The sequence below is a fragment of the Lipotes vexillifer genome, unplaced genomic scaffold, assembly GCF_000442215.2.
Source record: "Lipotes vexillifer unplaced genomic scaffold, Lipotes_vexillifer_v1.1 scaffold391, whole genome shotgun sequence".
Classification (NCBI taxonomy): Eukaryota; Metazoa; Chordata; class Mammalia; order Artiodactyla; family Lipotidae; genus Lipotes; species Lipotes vexillifer.
Window position 1 is genome coordinate 1,101,216 of NW_006786248.1, and position 13,616 is coordinate 1,114,831.

The window sequence follows — 13,616 nt, forward strand, 5'->3', positions numbered from 1 at the left end:
TGAAACCCCAAAGTCGTCATTGTTACGGGTTTAGAATTGGGCCAGAGGTGACCAGTCGGCAGGCCTTCCCGCAGTGGGGCCTCTGTGACAGTCACGTCTATGGCACCCAGGCCTCATGAGGTGGGCTCAGCAGAATGACGGCGATTTGGTGCTGGGATGGTGGGAACCCCTGGCTGATTCAGTTCCTCTGAAGCGGTGTGCTTCTTAACTTTGCACATTTGTGTAGCGACAAAAGATTCTTTGAATGTAACTTACTGTAACCTGCTTGATTCCCCCAAGAAGAAAAAGAAATTTTTTTTTCTAAATAAAGATAGGCGAGAACATCTATAATTTAGCAATTCCCATTTCTTAGCATTTTTGCCCCCAATAATCTAAAATTGGAAAGCATGGGTTACGTTCGTAGACGTAGAAGGCCTTCCTTCTATGCGTGTTTTTGGAGCAGCTCTCCTCTCTTCCAGCCGTGAGTCAGGGCATAGGTTTAACCCCCTCTGGTCCTCAGCATCTTCATCCTTAAAGTGGGAGTGGCACGGCACTCCCTCACAGGGCACTGCAAACATGACTGGTGACAGTGACTCTGCGGTGGCCTGTGGGGTCTGGCAGCTATGGCACAAGGAGAAGGGGACCATCAACAGCATGGCCGAACTCACCATGTCTTTACCCAAGAAGGGGGTTAAGTCAATTCTGAATTCCAGCATTGTTGACCATTCTCAGAAAATTATTGGGTGAAATCAGTTTCCTGAGGTTACTGTTGCTGTTACTGCTTTACTGGAGAAAATTGGGATTGGACTCCCAAGCTGTGAATTCCAGAGGTGTCTTACGTCCCCACACAAACTGCTTCAAAAGAAATCATGTCGCCAGAGCATAGTTTGATCCATATTTTAACATCCCTTCCGTTCCAGGGGCTGAATCTTCTGAAGGGACAGGGCTTGTTTGATGTCGTTCACAGTGCTTGTCATGACTGAGGGCCATTTGCAATAAATCAGTTATGGAGAAATGTTATTGCGGTGAATTTTTTAGAGAACTTTATATAGAGAATAGGTTGCTTGCGTGATTCCTCATTCTGCTTGGCCAGGAAGAACCCAGCGTGGTATTAGTCAGAGAGTGACCCAAAGGTCAGTGCTTTTCAGTGAGCCTCGGGAAGACTCCTGGTAGTGCAGTGGGAGCAGACCATCACCCCCACTGAGTGGGAAAATCCGTCTACTTCTCTGGCCCTTAGTCCCCTCAGAATGTCAAATGAGAGGAAGGGACCTTGTCATCAATGAAGCCTTCTCACTTTCAAAATTCAGATTCAGAGGAAGCAGGGGGCTCTGGGGAAATGGGGGCCTGAACCTTTCTCCTCTCCAACCTGCATGCTGGAGCAGTGGCCACAGGTCTCTGTGCATCTGGACCGACCTTGGTCCATCTGGGTCCATGCAGAGCACTGGCTCAGGCTCCTGCATAGGCCACAGGCACTCGGAGAACAGCACTGGGGTGGGTGCCACAAAGGAGAGTGTCTTGGAGAAAGCCTGGGCCTGCAGAGGGCTGTGGGCCTTCAGTGGGGAAGGTGGCCGTTGGTGCATGCAAGGGTGACCTGACGCTCTGGCCTCCGGGGTGCTTTTCATTTGCCCCTGAGGCTGGGAAAGGCTGCCAGTGGGAGCCCGGATGAAGTTCATGCTCACTGCTCTCTTGGGGGCCGCTTCACTTTCCATAAGGCAGGCACCTGCCATCATTTTAGAAAGCAGAGCAGAGCCCAAACATGCTAACCAAGAATAGTAACCATTCCTTCAAAGGGGCCTGGCCACCAGGGAAAGGAAAATGGTTTAAGCAGAGGGAACTCATGCCCAGAGAAACAGCTGCTGAGGAAGGCTTGGGACCATAAAGAATGACTCACAGTAACTCAGGGAGCAGTGAGCACCCAGAGGGGAAGTGGGGAGGACAGTGCTGAAAACAGGAACAAATACTATAAAGTACCTAGGAGTGAATTGAACAAGAAGGGCTCAAAACCTGCATGAAGAAACCTGCAGTATCTCTTTGAAGGATGTAAGCCAGCAGGAGGCTTCCTGTGGCTGTGGGTGGGAGTGAGTTCTCCAAGAAGAGGGTGCATATGTGTTGTGTGGTTCTGCCTGCAAGGTTTTCTTGGAATTGAATAAAATGGCCTTAGAGTTTATAATGCCCCAATATAGCCAAGACATTTTTGAAAACATCAAACAGGAGGGACTTTTCGTACAGTTAGTGGAACCAGGGCTGCAGCATGAAGTTGACTGTGACTCGCAGGGGTGCAGAGGTGGCCGCAGGAAGCACCCCTTGTCACCCAGAGTGCCAGCCAGGGCCCTGCTACGGGGCTGCCTCCACCGGGGGTTGGGGGCTCCCAGTGATGGGGCTGATCCAGCACACTGTGCAGTGGATCCCAGTGTCAGAGTGTGGACATGGAGAAAGACATGATAAACCCCAAATACATGATATTATATATGAGAATTTTAGAGTGGGTACTTAAGTTCCGTGGGAAAAGGATTATTTAATAAACAGTGTTTATACAATTGGCTGTCTGGAGGAAACAGCCGTGGACCCTCAGGTTGCACTATATAAAAATGAATATCAGTTCATTTGAACACTTGAATACTAAAAAAGAAAAGAATGCTGCACTCCCCAACAAAAAACAAAGACGTAAACGTCCAGTCTAGGGGCACAGGGGACTTTCTTAGCCAGGCCTAGAAAACTCACACACATTTAACTATAGAAAAATTTAAAACTGTTATATGACAAAAATATACTATAAGCAAACATTAAAAAACATAATTCTGGGCTTCCCTGGTGGCGCAGTGCTTGAGAGTCCGCCTGCCGATGCAGGAGACGCGGGTTCGTGCCCCGTTTCGGGAAGATCCCACATGCCGCGGAGCGGCTGGGCCCGTGAGCCGTGGCCGCTGAGCCTGCGCGTCCGGAGCCTGTGCTCCGCAAATGGGGTAGGCCACAACAGTGAGAGGCCCGCATAACGCAAGGGAAAAAAAAAAAACAAAACATAATTCTTTAGAGAAAAATATTTTCAAGGTAAAATAAAAAGGATTAATATTTTTAATATAAAAGCTCTCACAAATTAAGATGTCCAGAAGGAAGCAAACAATACGATAGGAAAAACAGTGGGAAAATAGGCAGTTTATTCCCAGAAGAACAGGTTAAATGGCCTGGGAGTCAGGCAGGAGCAATGAAAAAGTAAGGTGTCCTGTCTGTCTATCAGGTGGCAAGGAGAGAAAAGAAAGAAGCGCTTACTGTTTGCAGAAACAGGGCGGGCAGGTACTCTTAGGTACCAATGGAGAAGTATGTATTGTTGCAGCCTCTTAGGAAAAATTGTTAAAAACACAAGACCTCTCCCAGCTTTAAGGCATTGCCTGAAAAATGTGAGTCATCCTGCCTGTTTCATGAGAATGTCATACCAACCAGTGAATGTAGAAGAAATTACCTTGAAAACTCTAAAAGTGCCCCCAAAGTGTTTTATATGCTTTACAAATGGGCATTATTCTTATTGGGATAAAGAGTCTGATCCCCGCATCCTGATGTCTGGTGAGCTATTTTGAGACTGTCCCATGAAACTCAGAAAAGACTGCTGTAGAAATGATTTGTCCAAAAACAAAAGTTTTATAACTCACCAAGAGGTTTCTAATTGGTCATGTTCCTTTAGGTGTCATTTTGCTGTCACAAGCTAGTACAGCTCCTGGGGAAAATTCCTTTCTTCTGGGTATGCAGTGTGGCATTGCAGTGAATAATTGTGTGGTCCCAGCATAGTCCAGTGGGGGCTGGGAAAGTCAGCATCCAATCTTCATTCTAAAGAAGTCAGAGGCCCTGTAATCCGGGGCGAGTACCCTCAGCATGCTCTGATGTTTAGTATGAGATTCCGAATCCATTAGCGTGTCTCACTGAAGGAGCAGCTGTCAGTTTAGGGTGGAAAGGAGACACATTCTGGACATTATGCAACAGATTTGGGTCTGTTGCCTGTTTCAGATTTTGCCATTTCTGTTTCAGTGCTGAGTTCTCACCCACATAATTTTTAAAATATGTTGTTTCTGTAAAGGTTACTTAATAACCCACCTTCCTGAATGTCCATCCTGGGTGCTATGAAGTGGTGGTCCTCCACCTGGAGCGACTTTGCCCCCAGGAGGAACTTGGCTGGAAGGATTTGTGGGGAGGGGCTGCAGCCCCTCTTGGGTGGGGGCTTGGTGCTGCCCAAGTCCCACAGTGCAGATAGCCCTCTGCAAAAAGAACAATCTGGCCCCAATGGTCAGTGGTGGTGAGGCTGAGAAACCCTGCTTTAAAGCCATTATCTCTCTCATTCTGGGCTTTTCCCTTCTTTGCCTGTTGTGTAATTGCTAGGGACCAGGGTTCTTGGCCTCCTTAATCAATATAGAAATTGATCATAGAAATAATTGATCAGAGGCCAGACAAGGAATTCAGGCAAGGCTTTATTGGGACTTCTGCTGCAGCAGGAGGGAGCTAAAACAAGTAACAGATTCCCTTGTTTGCTCCCTGAGGGTAGGGTTGAGCTGATTCCTTATATGGGATGAGGGTGGGGGTGTGTCCAGGGGTCGGGCCGGAGGGGTGGCTTAGGTGATCTGCCCACCCCCTTGGTGGTGGTGTGTGCAGGGGGCATGCGCAGCACCCTGCTGTTGCTCCCAACCCCATGTTTTTGTTCCCGGCTCTTCAGAAGTGGCAGTTGGGATTTTTGGTCTCTTTGTATCTTGTTGTCCAGAATTTGCCCCAACTGTACATGCATGCAGTTATTTTTAGTTCGTTATAGTTTCTTTGTATTTTGTAGCTAGAGGAGAGGTTTGTCCAGGTGCAGGCATCGCAGCACTGCAGCAAAGGGTCCCAGGTCCCAGGCCACACTCATAATGAGTGTATATTAAATTTGGGGTAGTTTCAGTGTCTTGATGGGTCTTTTTAAAATGTTGTGAAAATTGTCCATCTCTATCTCTTTCTCTCTTCATCCCCACATACTCCTTCATTTGTCCACCATCTGAATAATGAATCCATAAGGGTTTTCTCATCCCTAAGGCATCAGGCCTTGGCACAATGATTATTCCACGAGATTCTTGGATCTCTTGCTGCCACACTCCCATTTAGGGCTTGCCTCTCACTGCATCCTGTTTTCTCATTTGTTCTGTTTGCTTAAAAAAGCTTAAAAAAGTGTTGAGCAGCTCTCCCCTTCGAGGGCCAAAGGAGTACTTCACTCGGGCCATGCTTGGGAGGCCTGAGTCTAGTCTGTTTGTGTGTTTCGTGAGTTCTCTGGGCTTCTCTTTTTATTAAAAATGTGTTTTGTGGCTCTTTCTAGATACTTTATGTTTGACCCTACCTCGATCTTGAACCATTTGGAGGAAAGAACATGCATTCAACTGCATGCATCCCGATATTTCTGGCCAACTTTTTTTCTGTTTAGTAAATGAAGCACGACTTTACTTGGAGCTTGCCTTTCTTATCCAGGGGATGTTTTACCAACAGGAGATGTGATAAACTGACAGGTAGACCTGAAGCAATTTTATGTTTGGAAAGAGCTTTCTCTTTACAGGGAAAATTGTTCCATGTCAGAGATGTTGTATGGAATGTTGCTAACCATGCGGTCTTATTTTCTCTATGATTCTACATTCAGCGCTGCCCATACAGGTACCCCATTCACTTAACTGTTCTGAACAATCACACCATCTTTCTAAGTTAAGAAAACAAAATCTCAGCTCTTGCTTTAATAACAAACCACAAATTAAATGTAAAATGTATAATACTTTCAAAACCAGACCTCCCCCAGGGCTTCATGGGCCCCGGAGTCAGACAGATTTGGTCCACGCTGTTCCCCTTTCTGGGTGTGACTTTGGACAGGTCAGTATGTCCATCTGTAAGTGAGAATGTAGTGTGAGGACTGTGTGTAAGCACTCTGCATGCTGCCTGCTCCATGTGAGGACTGCACTTAGTGGGGGGACGTACCTACTGTTCTGTTGCTCTGATTATTAAGATGATGCTGATGTGTGGGCGCTGACGGGGATTTGGTGTCAGCCTCCAGCTGGTGTGGGCTGAAAGCCTTGTCCCAAGCCGTTAAGCGTTCGTGAACCTTGTGCAGGTGGCCCACTCCTGGAAAACATTTCCCCGTCTTTCAAGAGACTGAACTCTCCCTTAGCCAGGCAGGAAATGTGCTTGAGTGGAAAACAGGTCTGGAGGGGGAGGAAGAAGGGATAGGAGTGTTTAGAAAAGTGACCTTTGATCTTAACAGGTGTGCCGTATTCAGGTTTGTGCCACTGACGGTTGAGGCCCCACAAAAGGAAATAAAAATACAGTGACTGTGAGCTCACATTCCATGACTGTTTGTCCAGATGTGATCACTTGGCAGTGGAAAGTGTGGCCCCTGGACTCCTGCCCGTGGTGGTGAGAGGGCACCACGAGGCCTTGGGCACATCTTCATCCTGGGCTCCCAGCCTCCACTCTCTGCCCCGCCTGCCTGCCCAGCCACCCCCGCCGGTTTCCCCTCCTGGGCATTCCCTCCCTCGTTGCCTCTGTCCGAGCTCACTCTGTTTCCTTCTAGCCAGCTTTCTCCCTGGTAATCACCATGACAGTGCCCATGGTCGGCATCCTGTCACCTCCATGTGTGAACCCTGAGTGCCTATCTTTATCTATCTTGGTCTTGGAAGCATCTCCCACCCCATATTCCCACCAGCACCTTGTACTCAGAATTGCTCACAATTGGACTCTGTTCCATCCCACAGCACACCTACTTCTGGGTGAGGTCAGTGGCTCCCACATTCCAGCCACCAGGGCTGGAGACCTGGGCACCCCGTGCCTGACTCATCTAATCATTCATGGAGTCCATTCACATCGATTGTACAGTCAAACTCCCACGCCTGGTCTTTCTTTTCTGTTTCTGTGTCTGAGTCTCCTGATCTCTTTTGCTGTGCCCTGCCTAAGCTCTGGTTTGGGCACTGCCCTTTTAGCCTCTCCCTAAATTCCACTCTTTAGTATAAGTAGTCCCCTTGGGGTGGGTGGGGTATGGGTTAGGCTAAGATTTTTTTTTCATCCTTCAGGAGCTAAAGTCAGATGCCCCCTCTTCCAGGAGGCCCTCCCTGACTGCTTAATCAAAACAAGTGTTCTTCTCAGCCCTGAATTGTACTTAAAACATAAGTGAGGGAATTGTACTTTCATCTTTAATGCCTTGTTTTCAAGTGGATTTGCTCAAACCTTAAAAACCCTCCATCTCTTCTTTCTCTTTCTCATTCTTTCCTGCCCATCCAAACCCAAGACACACTCCTTTGTTGGTCTTTTTGGGGGAGAGACAAGTTTAAGGGAGGGAAAAATCAAGGGAGGTGAGTGAGATGTGCCTTGTTTACCCCCACACCCACATTGCCAGCACCTGAGCAGGGTGTGGGCATGGTGAATGGTGGGAGGGCTTTGGGGAGTTCCCGTGTGTGCTTGTGAAACTTATATGCAATTGAATTAAAGGGAGCTTTTTTGGAACATGAGAAAGTATATGGTAAAATATGGCCACGTAAAGTTGTTAAGATAATGTAAGGGCCAGAAAATCAAATGTGTATCCAAGTTATAAGCATTTCAATCTTCTCATTCATTTCCTAAATTACTGAGAAATGGAAGAGGCAAGCGTCTCCAACAGAAAGATGCCCTGGGACGCTGGTTCCATGCATGTGATATGGGCATTTCATGGACACATTTAGAACTGTGGGCAGCCTGCCTCCTGGTCACTAAACTGGAATGGTCATGTCACATTACAAGGGAGGAGTCGCCTGCTGTGGGTGGAGTCAAAAATGGGCGTGCATCTTCCTCTCCTTCCTTCTGGCAGGAGGACTCTTACGTTCATGAATCCATAAATCAGGTTGGAGATCAGGGACAGTGACAGCCCAGTTATTGTTGGGACTGTCCTTGTACAAGGAGGGGCAGTGGGTCACCAGGGATGTTAAATGGTTTCTCAAATTTGGAATCTGTCGTCACCTTAAAAAAATTTTCTTTTGCTGTTTGGGAAAATGGTAATCCAAGAACCTAAATGAAAATTTATTTGATAACAACACATTGAAGATGAAAGTAAAATTCACTCAATTCTGCAATGCCTTTTTTTTTTTTTTTAACTTTATCTGTTTGTTTGTTTTATTGTTTTTTTGTTTTTTGCGGTACGCGGGCCTCTCACTGTTGTGGCCTCTCCCATTGCGGATCACAGGCTCCAGACGCGCAGGCTCAGCGGCCATGCGCTCATGGGCCCAGCCACTCCGCGGCATGTGGGATCTTCCCGGACTGGGGCACGAACCCGTGTCCCCTGCATTGGCAGGCGGACTCTCAACCACTGCGCCACCAGGGAAGCCCTGTTTGTTTGGTTTTATACCTTGGCCACATCGTGTTACTGAGTCTAAGCTCATAATGCTCGCTGCACGACAGGACAGGCCAGTAAATTGAGAGATGAGTTGCTGGGGCAAGGAGTAGTGACGTTATTTGGAAAGCCAGCAGATCAAGAAGGTGGTGGACTCCTGCCCCAAAGAACCATCTTGCCTGAGTTAAAATTCAGACTTTGAAGTAAAGTCAAACATTTCCTGGTTCTGGTCAGCCTCCAGAGAGGATGTGTTCATTTCTCCTCCCTGTAGTCATTCACAGGTGGGCCTGGTCAGGATGTTTCCTGTGAGCTAAACAAAGGTATTTTAGCTTAAGGCTCATTACCTGTGAGGCAGGGTTCCCAGAGATGGACCATTATGTATAATTTACGCTTAAAGGCAATGTCCCTTTAGTGATTAACTTAAAGCAAAAGCAATAGAATACAGAAGTTAAAGAAACAGATTCAATATGGAATCAGATTTGTTTTTCCCCCCAATACAATTGGAGAGATTTGTAAATACATTGTTGAAAACCCTTAGCCATTGCAGAGACAGTTTCAACACTGGAGAGGGATCGTGAGTGAGGCTGAACTGGTGGGAATTCTGATGCATTTCAAATAATAAATCATTAACAGAACATTTCTGAGCAGGAGTCCTTGAACCCTGCATTCATGAAGAGCTACATGAAAGTAACATAGTGATCTTCAGGAAGAACCTGCTTTCAACTGCTTAAAATAATTCCTGTAAATTCCATAAGCCAGTTTACCTCCTCTTATTGGAATTGTTTACTTAGTAACTTTAAAAACATAACTAGTGGGCTTCCCTGGTGACACAGTGGTTGAGAGTCCGCCTACCGATGCAGGGGACATGGGTTCGTGCCCAGGTCCAGGAAGATCCCACATGCCGCGGAGCAGCTGGGCCCATGATCCATGGCCGCTGAGCCTGCGCGTCCGGAGCCTGTGCTCCGCAACGGGAGAGGCCACAACAGTGAGAGGCCCGCATACTGCAAAAAAAAAAACAAAAAACATAACTAGTACAAATAAATAGTTTGTCAGCCTAAACAACTGACCAAAAATGATGAATTAAGGGATCTTAAAATTCTGTTTACTGCTTGTCTTTAAATAAAATTTGTCACTACTCACTCTAATATTTCCTTATTCCTTCACCCCCCACATTGTGCTGTTTTGCACAAAAAAGGCTCAGACAAGAACTTCAAAGCTCAGCAGGACTGATTATAAATGATGTTAATTGATTTTCCCAGAAGAGGAAAGCTAATCATTAGAAGCCTCTTTTGGCCTAAGAACAGATCTTGGAAATTATATATTTAACACTCTGGCTTTACAGTTGAGCAAACAACGGGCCAAGAGGTGAGGGGTTTGGCACAGAAAAACCGGTGTCAGTGCTTCCCTAGAAAAGACATGTTTTTGCCTGTGGCCTCCTAAGGGTTCTTCTGAACAGAAGGCGTTTTTATCAGGACCCCTTTCAGCTTGGACCCCTCCCCCACCCCCATCTCAGAAGAATCACACTTTTTTCCACCAATGACCCTTGAACTCTTGGACCAACACTCTGGGGCAGACCTCTCAGGACACCTGAGCAGGGTACTCAGTGATGGCTGATTGCAAGGGCGGTTGTCATTCTCGTGGAGGGTCCATGCTCCATGCTTGTAATACGTATGATGTGGCCCATATTTCAAGACTACACGTTTTCAGGTTTCCCCACATTTTAATATGTTATGCATACCTTCTGTCGGGCTCCCACTTTGTGAGGAGAGGGAAGTATGTTTGGATTTTAACCAGTCTTGCTCTTTGTTCTTTTCCTATGAGGTAGTCTTTTCTCAGTATGCATATTCTAAAGCTGAGTGGGAGTTTTCCAGTTGCTGTGCCCTGAGAGGACTGAGCTGCCTCTGACTCCTGCTTCTGTGCAGAAGAAGGGAATTGTGCATATTAGTTTTCTACTGCTGTGTGATGAGTTAATATAAACTCAGCAGCTGGAGACAACTCAGATGTGTGCTGTCACAGCTTCTGGGAGCAGGCGTGCAGGTGCAGGTTGGCTGGGTGCTCTGCCTTGGGTGTCACCCGCTGCAGTCCAGGTGTTGGCCTGGCTGTGGTCTCGTCCTCTTCCAGGCTCGTTCAGGTTCTTGGTGGAATTCAGCTACGGTGCTGGTAGGCCTGGGGCCCCATGCTCTTGCTGGCTGATGGCCAGGGCCACTCTCAGCTCCTGGCCCTGGTCATGAGGCCCTTCCATTGCTCTCTACACTTTAGTGTCTGACTTACTGTCTCTGGTTTAGGCCCAGTTTACAGGGCTCCTGTGGCTCCATCAGGCCCACCTGATGATTAGCTCGTAGCCCACTGACTGGTCACCTTCATTACACCTGCAGGAGTGACTTCTCCCACATTCACAGCCCCCACTTTACTTGGGGGCCGGGGGTGGGGCTCTGGCAGGGGCTTGCACACCAGGGCTGGGGATCTAGGGGATGTCTCAGAATCCTGCCACCACATGGGGCAGCACCTGTGCTTAGAAGGAATATCTTGGGGGCAAACTACACAGTGCCACTTCCTAAAATTGCTGGAAACAGATGCATAGTGTTGAGGACTGGGTGATTTTAAACCTTGCATCTCAGGTGGATCCCCTGCTACCTGGAGGAGTGCAGGCACCTGCCTGGTGCAAGTTAGAATTCTGGAGTTTGCAGGGAGGCCACAGGTGGCATACACTCCTGAGACTTTTCCTATGGAGAGGAGGGGTCATGTGTCCTGTCCACCCTAGCCTGCATCCACTGTGACCTGAGGAAATAGAAACTGGTCCTACATTGTTTACCTGCTGCTTCTAAAATCAGTGTTCTTAGGAGGCCAGTGTTGCCGTATTGGTGTCAGTGGGACACATGTTTTCTCTGCGGTGCTTTTCCTGTGCACAGACACGGGGGCATGTGGGACATAAGCCTGTGGAAGTGTCTCCTGGTGTGATGCCCTCTGTCACCTGGTCCTCTGCTGCTCTCCCCCTTCCCATCCCTGCAGGATGGGAGCCGCCCCTTCAAGCTGGAGTCATGGGAATTGAAGTTATTGGGTGCTAGTCTGCTCGGGCTGCTGTGACAGCACCACAGACTGGGTGGCTTAAACAACAGAAGTTTATTGTCTCACAGTCTGGAGACAGGATGTCCAAGATCAAGGCATTGACAGGACTGGTGTCTCTGGGGGCCACTCTCCTTGGCTTGCTGATGGCCGTCTTCTCCCTGTGTCCTCACATGGTCTTCCTCTGTGCACACATATCCCTGGTGTCTCTCCCTCTCCTTATAAGGATCAAGGCCCCACCCTATGACCTCATTTTGACTCAGTCACCTCTTTAAAGACCTTATGTCCAAATACAGTTGCTGAGAAAAGGAGGGCAACTTATATCTAATATGTATGTTATATGTAGTGTATCTATTATATATGTATAGACATACACATGTAATATGTAATATACTATATATAAGTTATACAGTATATGTTACTATATAATGTATATGGTATGCAAATAATAAAAATAAGAGTAACGCAGGCCAGGCAGGGGCGTTGCAGGGTCGGTGTAGGGTCCACACTCAGTGCTGGAGCTCTCGCTGGAACAGTCAACCGGACTGTGGGGCTTCAATGAGGAATTTTTGTCTGTCTGTCGAGGTGATGAAGGGGTTCTGTGATGCTGTTCTTCCACAAGTGATTTCTGAGTCTGGGTTTTAAGGGTCCTGCTGCTTTAGGAGTTCCTGTGAGCTGCAGGGCCTTTCTCTTTCAGGCATCCTGGAGCTGCTCTGCTGCCGCTCCCTTTGCTTTCCATGGCTGGGACAGGTCTTCCCACCAGGACGGTCGGTCACCGAGGTCTCCTCATCCATTGCTCTGTGTTTCCAGGGGCCTGTGTGGGGGTCTCCTTCGGTCTCAAATGCCTCCATCAAAGTTACTGTTTTCAATACATGCTCTGCTGGAGTGGGCAAGCTAATGTTCTAAGATTTCAAGGCAGATGGAAACTGACTTTATTTTTGATGAGTTCTGTAAATGGAATGTAGTCAAGATAAACAACCCAGACAGTGTCACGCCCTGCCTCCTCCAGCCCGGTCATCTCCGCCTCCTGCCTGTCCCCAGGGCCAGTGTAGGACCACTGGTCTCCTGGCAGCTGCTGTCACACTGGGGCCTGTCCAGCTCACTGTCAGCGTGCACCGCCCACCTCAGTGAGCACACAGCAAATTAGCTTTTGGAAACTTTCTTCTGGAAAGGACAGGGCCTTTCAAATTCCTCTGTACTTTCTGTGAGAAGCCAACAAAGTGTCCTGATAAGGAAGAAAGACTAAAGAGCTAATGTTGCAATGATAGAAAGTCAAGGTTTGATCTTCAGAAGAGGAAATAGGAACATAGTTAAGTGATGTTTCATTTGTCACTCATCAAGGCTGTCTGTCCACTGGGAAGAAGTCAGACTGTGACAGTGAGCGGGCAGCGCCCTTGGGCCGGAGCCGGGGGACTTGTCACAGCTGGAAAAGGATGCCTCACCTGAACAGCACCCTGGCCTTGCAGGGAGGGTTGGGTCCAGAAGAATACCTTTGTGCTCACATTGGGGGCTTGATTCTATAGCCCCCAGGGGGTGCTATCTAGTGCTTTGATCTTGCCTTGAATTTATTTTTGAGGACAAAGTTGTATCTAATTTATCTTTGTTGGCACTATAGCGACCAAACTATGGTGTTTCTTGAAACAGAGGAATGCAAGTAAATAGAGGCTTATAGTGGAAGGGTCTACTTCTCTTTTCAGCACCTGGGGCAGCTGATGCTAGGAGCCCCTGGAAGTCTGCCGTGGGTTCCCTCAGATCCACAGTGTGGAATAAAATAGAGGTCTGACACTCAGGACTCATCACCCAGCGCTCAGGAGTCAGGTGAGACTCAGACTCACTGCTGAATTGTTCTCCGGGAGCTCAGGCGAGGAAGTGCGGGGGGCCAGTGAGAAGGTGATGGTGAAAGTGAAGTGTGTTTTAGGGCTTTTTATTTTCCTAACAACATAACCCAGAGGATTTTTTCATGCAGTTTTCTCATGTAGAATGTCATGTTGAGATAAAGTCTTGTTCCTCTGCTTATTTATAAAACCGGACAAAACTGCCTCCAAGGAGCTCTTAAAAATGCCATTTGTAGGATTAATGAGCCCATTTTTCCAGAGTAAAAAAAAAAATCTAAAGCAGAAATCTACCCATGTTTTCATTCTACTACCTATTAATTAATAGTAACTATCAGGGGTTGAAAGCTGACTGTGGCAGGCACTGTTTTGAGTGATTATCTACTTCATCTTGAGCGTCG

The 13,616-nt window shown here is 47.5% G+C and overlaps 1 protein-coding gene across 1 annotated transcript in view; it reads left to right on the forward strand.

Moving 5' to 3' along the window:
* ATP10A (ATPase phospholipid transporting 10A (putative)) overlaps nucleotides 1-13,616 on the forward strand; it is a 184,542-nt gene that overhangs the window by 59,132 nt on the left and 111,794 nt on the right. The window lies entirely within an intron of this gene.